Source organism: Sus scrofa, chromosome 14 (assembly GCF_000003025.6).
Source record: "Sus scrofa isolate TJ Tabasco breed Duroc chromosome 14, Sscrofa11.1, whole genome shotgun sequence".
In the NCBI taxonomy this organism is placed as follows: domain Eukaryota; kingdom Metazoa; phylum Chordata; class Mammalia; order Artiodactyla; family Suidae; genus Sus; species Sus scrofa.
In genome coordinates, this window is record NC_010456.5 from 75,098,365 (window position 1) to 75,110,476 (window position 12,112).

General features: G+C 51.0%; 1 protein-coding gene across 1 annotated transcript in view; it reads right to left on the bottom strand.

Annotated features, from left to right (window-relative positions):
- The window catches only part of ASCC1 (activating signal cointegrator 1 complex subunit 1), a 134,121-nt gene extending 123,202 nt beyond the window's left edge, over positions 1-10,919 (bottom strand). Inside the window, exons 1-2 of the mRNA XM_013983318.2 lie at positions 10,796-10,919; positions 9,848-9,917 (exon numbers count right to left, since the gene is read on the bottom strand). The gene's annotated coding sequence lies outside the window, so the exon portion shown is untranslated. The remainder of the gene's footprint in view (positions 1-9,847; positions 9,918-10,795) is intronic.

Sequence of the window (12,112 nt, forward strand, 5' to 3'; positions counted from 1 at the left end):
AAGCTCAGAATTATTGAAGGAGCCACCCTTCTGGGCTTAGAGCCAAACCAGGATAAGAGACAGCCTGAAGGGATCAAATTTAAAGTATATGGACATTGTGGAGAGATGTTTTTTTTTCCCCCAAATGGTTTCTCCTTCCTTCCCTGGCCCTGAAGGCCTGAAGTACACTCCCACGCTCTCTCCCCCTCCATCTTCTCAGAAATCTCCAGACATATATTTGAAGATAAACCACACAAGCATGAGCATTTCATCTGTTTAGCAACCCAAAGGTCATGTTTGGGGGCTGTTGAAGTCAGACTCTACCCACTTAACATTCTGCAGTGTCTCCAAAATATAGTGCATCTGGAATATGCTATGAAGTCAGGGCAACTTAGCTCTCAAACATACTGCCTGGAAGATAGCCTTGGACTTCCTCTCTTGGACCAGTGTCATTGCCCAGAGAAGACTCGAGGCTCATCCTGTGATCCCCCTTCAATGCTCGAGGCTGGAGTGCTTTTTGAAAGCACTCCCGATCATGAAAAGGAAAATCAGACTCTGAGGTTGCAGCTGGAGGACCAGGTGCTATGGCCTCCAGAGACCTATGGATTCAGGAGCAGGAAGAAAGCAGGACATCATTCCTACGCTGTCTCTCAGCACAGAGGAGTAGTCATTCCAAGAACTAGAAAAGCAGAAGAAGGGGAGATGGAGGACCAAGGAGGAAGGCAACGCCTTGCTGTCTGGAAGCATGAGCTCTGGCTGCAGTTAAGCTTTACCCACTATGCTGCCAGCCAAGGGGCATCCTCATTAGACAAAGAGTTTAGCTTTAGTTCTGCAGCTCTTCCTAACCCAGGGATCATTTCATCCAAGGAGAGAAAAACAACCACCCATTCTGAGCCTCTGCAGTCTCCTTTGAGTCCTGCTGGCCCTGTGACCAAAATGAACTTTCCATGAAAAAAAGTTAGGCTCCCAGAAGGTGCCAATATAATACCCTTGGATTTAAAGGCTGCCGAGGGGAAGAGGAAAGGTTTCAATAACCAAGGCATGAGGGACTATGAAGGCCTGGGCTCAGAACTCACACCTCTCCTTTTGGCACAGAGGCTCTCATGGTAGGTACAAGTCATATCCAAGCACTGGGGACTCCTTAGAATGTTGGTCATGGGTAACATATGCTAAGCAACCTCTCACACATGATGCCCCTGAGAGAAGGTAACAGGAACTCCAGGTGGGGCAGAGGAAGTCACCAAGGGATGGCAGGAAAGAATTCCACAGCCCACAAGCTGAAGGGCCTTAGCAACTGTACTTGTTTAGGCTAGGGCTGGCGGAACAAAGTTGACAGACCGAGCGGCTTAAATGACAGAAACTTAATTGGCTCACGGTTCTGAAGTCTATAGAGGGCCAAGATCAAGATGTCACCAGGGTGGGCTCCTGCTGGAGGCTGTGAGGAAAGAGATCTGTCCCTGGCCTTTCTCCTTGGCTTATAGAGGACCATCTTTTCCCAGTGTCTCCTGACACTGTCACCCCACCGTGCAGTTTTCCCATTGTTATAAGGATGCCGGTCATGTTAGATTAGGGTTTACCTAATCTGGCCTCACTTTAACTCGGTCACCTCTATCAAGTTCTATCTCCAAATAAGGTCCCCTGCTAAGGCAGCGGGGTAAGGACTTCAACATACAAATTCTGAGGAGGGACACAGTTCCACCTATAACAACCCTGATGTCTCACCAAACACTTCCGTTTTATAAATGAGGGTCTTTAAGCCTTGAGTGGGAAAATGACTTGCACAGGGTCACACAGCAAAATGGAAAACCTGAGACTAGAACCCAGGTCTTTGGGGGCTTCAAGCTTTGTGTGGACTTCCCTAGAGTAACAGCACTGCCAGCTTTGGGAAGCCCCTTCTCCAAGAAGGGAACCGCAGCTTGGACAAGTCTGGGAAGCACCCAGTCAAATCTCTTTGTAGGCCCGGCACAAGGACACACTCAAATTCTCTTACAAACCAATATTTGGGGAAAGACCCTGAAATGCCAGCATGGAAAGAGCCCTATTGATGGGGCTTAATATAAGCACCAGGGTTTATTTTTCAATGGCCAGGCCCCTCACTAAGGAGGCAGATATGTTGTGTCATAAAGGAAGAGCTTTTGCTCCCTGCTTGCAAGTCCCCAACAGCGCAGGTAACAGGAATACAGCTGCGTGGTGCTGGCTTCTCACAGACTCTCCCTGACGGTCCACCCTCTCTCGGCCACTTTGCCTCGAGGCTGGCATCTGGCCTCCATACCTGGCCAAAAGCCTGGTAGGTCTCCATTCTGCAATGGTTGTGCGAACTCTAAGAAGACTCTTTTCAAAGACTCCTGCAACGTGCAGGAGCAACCTGGGTTTAGGGGCCTTGCTCTTACAGCTTCAAAAACAAAGAGGCCAAAATTGAGATTGAATATAGTACGGAAGTGTGGGTGACACCAAACCACAGATGAGTTGATAGGCTGTGGGCAAGGAAGTGAAAAGTTCACCTTGTCCTTCCCTCTAACGGAGGGCTGTTGGTTTTGCAGAGGTTTGCTTTTTTTAAATTTTTTTCATTCAATAAAAATAGCTTGGTGGGACAACATATTATAGCATTCGTGGAAATAAAAACTAGGAACCACATCATAGGATGTTCTGCTCCAAACTTGGCCCCGGTTCCCCAGGCAGCTCCCAGCTCCTTCTGATTTATGTAGCAGCCGTGGAGGCCCTCGCCCCGTCCCAGGTGGGGCCTGGCTTTCAGGGAGGAAGGGAGGAGGTGGTTCAGAGGCATCAGCTGTTTCCCTGTGTCTGAGCCAAGACCCTCACCTCGGCTAGCAACCCCGCTTTGTCCCCTGGGTCTGCCTTCTGCACTGTGAAAAGTTTCCATCACAAAGGGCTGATTCAGGAAACCAAGGTTAGAGGCAAACGGTCTTATTTGAAAACGGGGAAGGCCAGCCAGGCTCTGGGCTTCCTGCATTGATTGCTCTCCCGGGGCCTGGGACCTGCCCAGCCGGGTGGGGCAGGCAGCTCTGCAGGTTACAGGATGTGAAAGTGGGGACTGAGGTTAGGAAAAAGAATAAAAGGCTGGGACCAGAACACACCCAGCAGAAGGCCATGTGCAGTTCTCCTCTTCAGGGTTTCCTGTGGGTACACTGAGAACATTGTGTTCTGGCTGTGAACTTACCCAGCTGAGTCGGCGGCTCCAGACTCAGCCCCTGGGTCCTAGTGCTGCCCCGCACTAGCCTCAGCCTCAGCCTCAGCTCACCTGCATCGCCTGAAACCCACTGTAGGAACCCCCCAGAGGCCACTTCCATTGTGCCCTCCCTACTGGGTGAGGCCCTGGTGACCAGACTGTGGGCATTTATATTCCCATTCATCCTGAAGCATCTTTGACTTGCTTGACTAACAGCCTTTCACATCCCTCATGACAAAACATCCTTCAGGTGACAAAACTGAGGCTCTGGGTAATTGGGAGGAACAACCAAGGTTGATAATTCAAGGTTTTTGGACCCAGGTCTCCTGCCACTTTAGGGAGAACTGAATTTGAGACCAACACTTCAAACCCTTGAAATGAAGATGAGCCTTTGCCTTCAAAGTTTCTCCCCAGGTGAATCTGAGAATGAGGCGATTGCTTAACGAATTCTCCAAAACAACTAAGAGCTCAAGCATGTGGTACAGAGCTGTGAGGAGCCTGGAGAGCCCTGTGTGCTCTGTCTATCCTGTGCTGGGGCTCCCTGGACCTGCCACCAGGCGCCTATGTGCAGCCCCACACCAGGCCCAGATTATCCTGTGTCTGGGTAGGATCCTGGAACTCAGAGGCATACAGTGGGCCTCAGCCCAAGCAGCCAAGAATCAGTGGGCCAGCAGAGGGGCGGGGGGTGGGGAGAACCAGGACAAGGTGGAGGTTCTCCGATTAGAAGAGATTTTGCAATTTGTAAAGTGGGTTCTGGATCATCAATTCCTCTACTAGATGGTAAGCCTCTTTTCCTTCTTTTTTAGGGTCGCACCAAGGCATATGGAAGTTCCCAGGCTGGGGGTTGAATCGGAGCTGTAGCCCCCAGCCTACGCCACAGCCTCAGCAACGCTGGATCCTTAATGCACTGATCAAGGCCAGGTATGGAACCTGTGTCCTTATGGATACTAATCAGATTTGTTTCTGCTGAGCCACGATGGGAACTCCAGATAAGCCTCTTTTCCAAGTCATCTTTGTATCCTGTGTGTAGGCTGGTCCTTGAGAAACAGTTATTGAATGACCTGAATGGAAGTCACTCACAGCAAGGCCTTGCCTGTAGCTATGGGTCCCAGTAATTCCCAGCTGCACCCCGAGCACCTACTGGGTGCTGAGCACTGATTGATAAAGGGCACACAATTGCTAAAAATAAATGTACAAACAATGGAAAGGCAGCCATGGTGTCTGCCCCTCCTAGAGATCACAGCCTGGTGGAAAGAAAGGCATTCAAGAAGCAAGAACAATCTCAAGAGTTCACGCTTATCCTCAGGGAGATGGAAGGAGGCTGGGGGCCCAGGAAAGTCCTAGAGGAAGAGCTCTTCAAACTGAGACCCAAAGAGAAAAGACCTAGGAAGGAGGCTGGAAAAGAGGGATTCAGGCAGAGGTAACAGTGCTCTATAAAGCCTGGAATTTAGAGAGCAAGTGGATCATGCAAAAAAGGGAGAAAACACTTCTATGTCTTCTGAACCCCACCAGCAGGAAATCTAGTTCTCACCCCAGGGCTGACTGTGACAGTCACGATGCCAGGGAGAGCCCAGGCATTATGACTGGCCACAAGAGAAGAGTCCTGCTGCTTCTTGGTAGCCTTCCTGCACGCCCTGGACTCCAAACCAGAGGAACCCTAAAAGCTGACTGGGATATCTTGCAGCAGGAAGGCCATGAGTATGGCTAGAAGGGGCAGGTATAGTCCAGGCATCGGGTCCTGGACCGAGATATGGGGCAAGTCACTCCCCACCTTCCTCTGGACCTCAATTTTCTTTTCCTTTTTTTTTTTGCTTTTTAGGGCCATACCTGTGGCATATGGAAGTTCCCAGGCTAGGGGTTAAGGGTTAATTGGAACTTCAGCTGCCAGCCTATGCCACAGCCACAGCAATGCCTGATCCAAGCCACATCTTCGACCTACACCACAGGTCAGAGCAACACCAAGCAAGGCCAGGGATCAGACCTGCATCCTCATGGATACTAGTGGGATTCTTAACCCACTGAGCCACAACGGGAACTCCTTGGATTTCAATTTTCAAGTGTTACATATTCTCAGTAGTAGGCCTGCCACTCAGACCTTCCTGAATGAATGAAAGTCTGCACTTTCTATTTGGAAAAAGATTTTCTTCCAACACTAAGATGCTGGGTCTGAGACCCACAGTCAGTCCTGTTCAGGATTCTTTTGGCAACAGGGGTGCCACTAAAGGAAGGGGGACAGGGCCCAGCACACCCACAGCACACGTCTGCAGAGTGAATGAGTGATTGCTCTCCCTGAAGTCCCTGTAAAAGTTTCAATGGATCCTTGCTTCTCTCAGCAGTGGCTTCCATCTCCATCACTCCTCCCCTGTGCAGTCACTGTCGCCCACCCCCTTCACAGGCAGACACCAGATTTAGTGGTGAAAATGAACCCTAGATATTGCCTTTAGTGCTCCATCCTAGAGGAAGAAGAGGGCAGATGACCGCCCAAAGCGGAGCAGTGTGTAAAGAAGAGAAAGGACCAAGATGTCCGCAATCTGAAAATCAAAGCACATCCTCATTGTAATGCTCCCAGTCTTAGAAACCCCAAACCTGCCAAGCGCTCTGCCTTCAATAAACAGCTAGAACTCACCAGGGCTTTCGGGAAGAGCTCTGGAAATGGACAAGTGCTCCCTGAGCCACCACATTCCCTGCTGGCCTTGAATCAGGCGCTAGAGTAAGGGTAAGAGTTCCCAGCTGGGCACACCCTCAAGTGCATTTTCCCTCTCCTGTGGCTTTCCAGGCTGGCCCGCAGAAGCCTGATTCATCACAACCGCACTGAAACATAGAATTAATTCCGCCTATACCCTGGGTGAGCTGGGCCATCATGACAACCAAACCACCACTTAGAGCATTATTTTGATGGGAAAATGTGTTCTGGGCTCCGAGCAACCAAATTATAAGTGGAACACAGGCACACCCAGGTTCGAATCTCAGTTTTAACACTTGCTAACCATGCGGTCACGGGCAAGGCACCATCCTCCCCAGCCTCAGTTTCCTCCTTTGTGAAAGAATATCCCCTTTACGAAGCTGTAGTGCAGACAGAACAGACACCCGTGAAAGAGCCCCAGGGTTCATGGCAGCCGTCAGTCTCCCCACTTCCTTTCACAGGCGCTTTTGTGGGGAGACCTGGAGATATGCATCTAAACGCAGTCCCTCAGAGGGGGGTTCACCCAGCCTGCATGGGGGCAGTGTTCCCACTGGAGTTCAGGCTCAGAGCAAGTGTGTATGAGATAAATGAGCTGCTGTCTTAGAAATTACAGAACATTCCTCATCTTTGACCTTCTCCAGGCTTTCATGGGCTTCTCTGTGCCAAGAAACTTCTCCTGCCCCTACTCAGCTCCCCGCCTCGTCTCTCCATGAACAGCATTGTTCTGGTTTCCTTGGCTCCTGGTCCTAGTCAGGGGCCTCGCCTCCAGAAGGGGCCAGAAGCCCTGGCCTTTCACCCCAAAAAAACAAGTGGGAGGAGGGCAGAGACCCAGGCAGCGGCGGCAGCAGCGGCAGCAGCAGCAGCACCACCACCAGCACCACCACCAGCACCACCAGCACCAGCACCAGCAGCACCAGCAGCAGCAGCAGCAGCAGCAGCACCACCACCACCACCACCACCACCACCACCGAGGCCTGTGGAAGGCACACTCCTCCTGCCGGTTTTGGCTTTGGCCCCTCCTTGCTCTGTTTGTTTCCAAGCTGCAGCCAGAACACTCTGTACCCGAAGGATGGTGAAACAGCCAAGGAATCCGTAGGGTCCTAAAGGTCGACCTTCTTCCTTTCCTTGCCCTTGGTCCCCAAAGTCAGGGTTTCATGACCTTGGGCTCCTTGTCCCCTACCCAGACTCAGAGGCATGTGGTGGTCAGCGAGCCTCCTCCTACCCTGCCCCATGCTTCCCACGTTGTTGTGTGTCCACAGCAATCCCTGCTTCTCCCCATTTAGAACCACAGAGTCAGCTCAGACCCTCCCTCCATCTGTCCAGGTCCAGTCAGTGCTCCCTCCCCGCAGTCCTTCTCCTGGGTCCCCACCCCATTCCCAGTCCTGAAAAGGCAAAAAAACCCAAACAAAAAACTCTTGAGAAAGTAATATGAGCTCATGGTAAAAATCCAATTTCCAGTGTTTCTACAAAGCAAAATAAAAGTAAGCTTACTTTTTAACTTGGAAGCAAAAGAAAAAAGGTACACTCTCTCTCCCCTCCCTTCCTCAAAGATAACCTCTGTGGACAGTTTGTCCAATATTTCTCTAGATGTTTTCTCTGCACATGTAGTGGGTGTCTGCAGGGGAGTGTCCTCTGTTTAGTTTGGTTGATTTTTTTTTTTTTTCCAGAATGAGATTAGAGGATACAAATTGTTCTGCAACTTGTTCTTTTTACCTGACAACATATCTGGGCCATTTTTCCAAAACTGACCTTCCCCTTTTTAATCCCTACATAATATTCCATGATTTGGATGTCCTATAGTTTATTTAACCATTCTCCTGCCTCAGACACTCAAGGTGGTTTTCTTTTTTTTCAATCACTATCTGGTTCCTGGCCTCAGGTCTCCAAGCTCCCATCTGCCTTCCGTGCCACTGCTCAATTGCGACACCCAGTCTATCATCCCCAACTCAGCTGTGTTCCCTGTGTTAGGGTTATACACGAGGTGTCTTATCTCCCCTTCCAAGTGTCTGCCTTGGAGGTCCTGACAAGGAGCACACTCAGCCTGTCAACTACAATTTTGGAGCCAATCTCAGTGCTGCCCCGGGCAAGAGGAAGGAGGTTCTCAGGCCACACCGATACTTTCTTTTCATATATATCTGTTTTTGTTTGTTTGTTTGTTTGTTTGTTTGTCTTTTTGCTATTTCTTTGGGCCGCTCCCGCGGCATATGGAGGTTCCCAGGCTAGGGGTCGAATTGGAGCTGTAGCCACCAGCCTACGCCAGAGCCACAGCAACGCAGGATCCAAGCCACGTCTGCAACCTACACCACAGCTCACGGCAGCGCTGGATCCTTAACCCACTGAGCAAGGGCAGGGACCGAACCCGCAACGTCATGGTTCCTAGTCGAATTCGTTAACCACTGCGCCACGATGGGAACTCCTCATATATATCTGTTGGGAACTCTGGCTTTGTGCAGGGCACTGGAGCCCCAGGATGAAACAGATACAGACCCTGACTTCTCGGAGCTTGCAGTTTAGACAGGGGTTGCACACTCACACAGATAAGTACTTGTATAATTACATTTGGGATGTGTGCTCCGGAAGGAAACAACCCAGGACAAGGGATGGGGCCACCAGGGGAGGCCTCTCTGAAGAGGTGATGAGGTGCCGTGGAGAGAGGGCCAGCGAAGCCAGCAGACCATGAGGATCTGGTTCCCCTTCCCGGCCACTTCCCCTTTAGTCTTCGCATCTGACAAGAAGGGAAATCCCCTTTTGGTTTTAACTTTCTGTGACCATAATACATCCTATCAGAGTTCATAGGAAGCAGAGTTCTCCACTGCCTGAGAGGGGTCAGGGGAGACTTCTCACTGATATCACATTGACCTTGAGTCACAAGTGAGCTCTAGCTCCATTCAATTCTGGACCAGATAACTTGTTGAGCATATACCATATACAGCCAACATAGAGAGGTGTAGGGGTGTTGTGTGTGAGCGTTGGGGGGGGAGGAATTGTGGTAGTGATGGAGGTGGGTGTTTAAAGATTTAAAATAAGATAGGACTTCTGAAGGAATTTACAGTCTGATCTACTCTCAGATCTAGGATAGGATCATTTCAATAAATAATGATGTGCAAAGACAGCCACATAGCCACAGCTCTGGGAATGGAGCACTGGCTTCAGAGGCAAGGTCTGGGCTGGACGCCTTGCCCTACACTCCCTGCCCTGCTGGGGCACACAAAGCTCCCTGGTGTGTTCAAAAGGGGCTCCTGGGGAGCCCTGAGCTGAGACAAGCTTGGGGTGTCAGCCAGAAGGGACTAGAAGGGTATCTGGGAAGAGTAATCAGTGTGAAGATGGGAGCAAGCTGGAAGGGAAGACATTTGAGACCAAAGACGAAAAGCATCTATGGTGCATCCCATAGAGCACCTAGGTGAAGTCAATTATACCAGCGCTGAAGGAATAATCCAAACCCAAAAGAGCAGTTTAAGGAGTGCAAGCGACCCCCATTCTCCTCCCTAGGGGCCAAGGATTTCATGCCCCAGAGGGGGCACCAGATGGGACAAGACAGAAATCTGCTGTTACCTCTGCCAGTCTCACTTCCAGGTCTGTGTGTCTGTTTCTCTTTAGCGTGATTGAAAATACTGGAAATTATATGCTTAAACTTTGTTGACGTTCTCTTTATGCTCCACGGTATGTGGCTGTATATATTTTGCACATCTACATACATATTACTGTACAAAGTTATATACACAAAGCCAGGCATACTGTACTTTATGGAAAATTTAAGAGCGTTTCAGAGGTAATTAGAACCATCTGTGATTTCCCCCTCCTGGCTTTGGGAAGGAGATGAAGCTTGAGATAGACAAGGGCCTGCCCTAGAGGCTTGCAAGGCCAACGTAAGAAGCCAGACTTGCTCTAAAAGGCAGTGGGAGCTATTAAAAGGTTTGACAGGGAGGCCTTAGCGAAGCTGAACAAAGGTAAAAGAGAAAATTCCAGGCTCTCCTTGCTTTAACTTAAGAGAACAGAGTTACCTCCTCAAGCAAAGAGTAAATCCCAAACCAGTTCGGTCCACACCTCAGCTCTGCGCCTCACTTTCTCCATCTGTAAAGGAAAACCTTGTCAGCCATAGTGTGGGGGCTGCAGGACTACAGGTCAACTTTGGCAATGGAGGCCCAGGCTGAGGGGGCTTTCTGCAGCCTTGGCAAAACCCTGAGACATTGTTGCCAAGTCTGAATATCATTCCTGGCCTCCAAGGCTGACCACCTCTGGACTTGGTCCCTCAAGACTTGGATCCTATTCCCTGGGGAAGGAGATTGGTGAAGCTTCTGCAGGCCCGCTGATGTCCTTCTTTCCTGGGCCAGAGACTCTGAAAACTTACTGGGAGAGTGAGGCAACACACCTTATTGTGCAGCCCTCAGCAAATGCGGCAGCTGCACCGAGTGCTAAAGAAAAGCTCCCATAATAACCATGTGTGATAATAAAAAGATAAAGAGGCAAATAGGTATGTAGGTCAGCTCAAAAATAGCCACCCACCCATGGGCCTAGGTAACCATTTGTTCCAAGTGGGTCCAAAGGGTTTCTTCCTTCCCCTCCCAAGCTGACCTTCCCTGCTTTTTAATAAGGCTGCCTTAAATCAAAGTCCCTTCCTGCACTAGCTGGTGGGCCGTTCTGACCTGCAGCCCTACAGGCGCAGGCAGTGCTCCCTGCACTCCCGCCACCAAACAAATCCTGGGGTCAGAGGGCGCAAGGGCTCAGCCACTCTGACGTGGGTTCTTGGGTCTAAGTCGGGGTTTAGGGTGGTGACTCATAGACACTCCCCCGCCCACCCCCAAAGGGTTCCGCGTGCACCCAGGAGCCTCCGCAACCCCAACAGAGGCCGCTTTGTTAGCGGACCCGTTTGAGGAGAGTTACGGCCTCAGGGTTGAGAGGCCCTCCTCGGCCTCTCCTCCCTCCCCCTCTCTCCGCTCGTCCGCCCTCACCCAGAAAGGCGCCGGCTCCTCGCCCAGCCCCCACCCAGCAGCCCGGCGGCGGTAGAGCTGAGCTCAGCATCTCTGCAGCGGGGCCGCCTTCCTTTCAGACGCTGGGAGGAGTCCCCTCCCAGAGGAGGGCGGGGCCATTTGTAGCCCCGCCCCTCTCCCCTTTCTCATTTTCTCTCGGTTCTCCCAAGTCCCCCAGACGCACGTTCTCCAAGTCACGTCCCCGCTTCCGCCGCACCAGGGGGTCCATGAAGACAGACCCCCCCCCACACGCCCCCCCAGTCAGCTGCTCAGCATCTGTCACCTCCACGGCCGGGCTCCCCTGAGGGCGCACCTCGGCCGGCCAAGAGTAGGGGGGCGGAAGGGGAAGGGAGAGGGAGCTTGAATTCTTCCCTTCCCCCATCCGAGCTGGCCCCACTGCAGACCAGCCACCGCGGGGAAGTCAGTTCAGCTCCTGTGTGCACCTCTTCCCAGAAACAGAGTCGTAGAAATCTAGATTTAAAAATATATATATATTTCTCTGCGTTTGATTTTTAAATACAAAAAAGTTTCAGCTGTGGCTTCTGGATTCCTGCGCCTAAGTCTGTCCTTTGTGGGTTACAAAGGGAACAGTCGGGGTCGGGGAGAGGCCCCTCTTTTGGCGCACCGCTTCACAGATGGGCCCTCCTTAAGGAGACCAAAGTTCTCAGGGAGAATACCGGTAGGGAGGATGCGACAGAATCGATGTCACTTCTAGGCCTAAGGTTGTCTAGCTGAAGGGGACCCCTTGGGCGTCAGTGCGCTTTGCCATTGAGTCAGCACTGCTGGGCCCTGCTGAGCTGTGCAGGGGGAGGAAGCACCTGATCAGATAAAACAAGGGCCAGCCCAGCAGAGAAAGTTTTTGTCAACAACTCCAACAACTCTAAATGCAACAACTCCAAATCCAACCACTCCAGGTGTTCACTGTTGTACACCACCCTCCCCAGTGTGAGTGTGTACTGCCCCCCTTTCCAGCCCTGCAATCCCCCTGGCGCACAACTAAGAGTGTCAGTGGCTTGGAATCAAAGAAATGAGCCTAGATCTAGAGTGACAACTCCAGCCTGATGACTAGCTATGTGACCTTGGGCAAGTCCTTGCTCCTCTCTGAACCTGTTTTCTTACCTGTAAAATGACACTAATGAGGCCTGTCCTAGCTACACTACGCAAATAGGAGTTGTTATGTTTATTGACAGAGTTAGGAAAATACTAAAGGATATAGGAGTGTTTTTAAAACCAAAAAGAGCTCCAGAAAGGTTGAAGAGCTTTGTAAGGAGGTGTCGAAGTTGCCAGGTGCAACTGGCA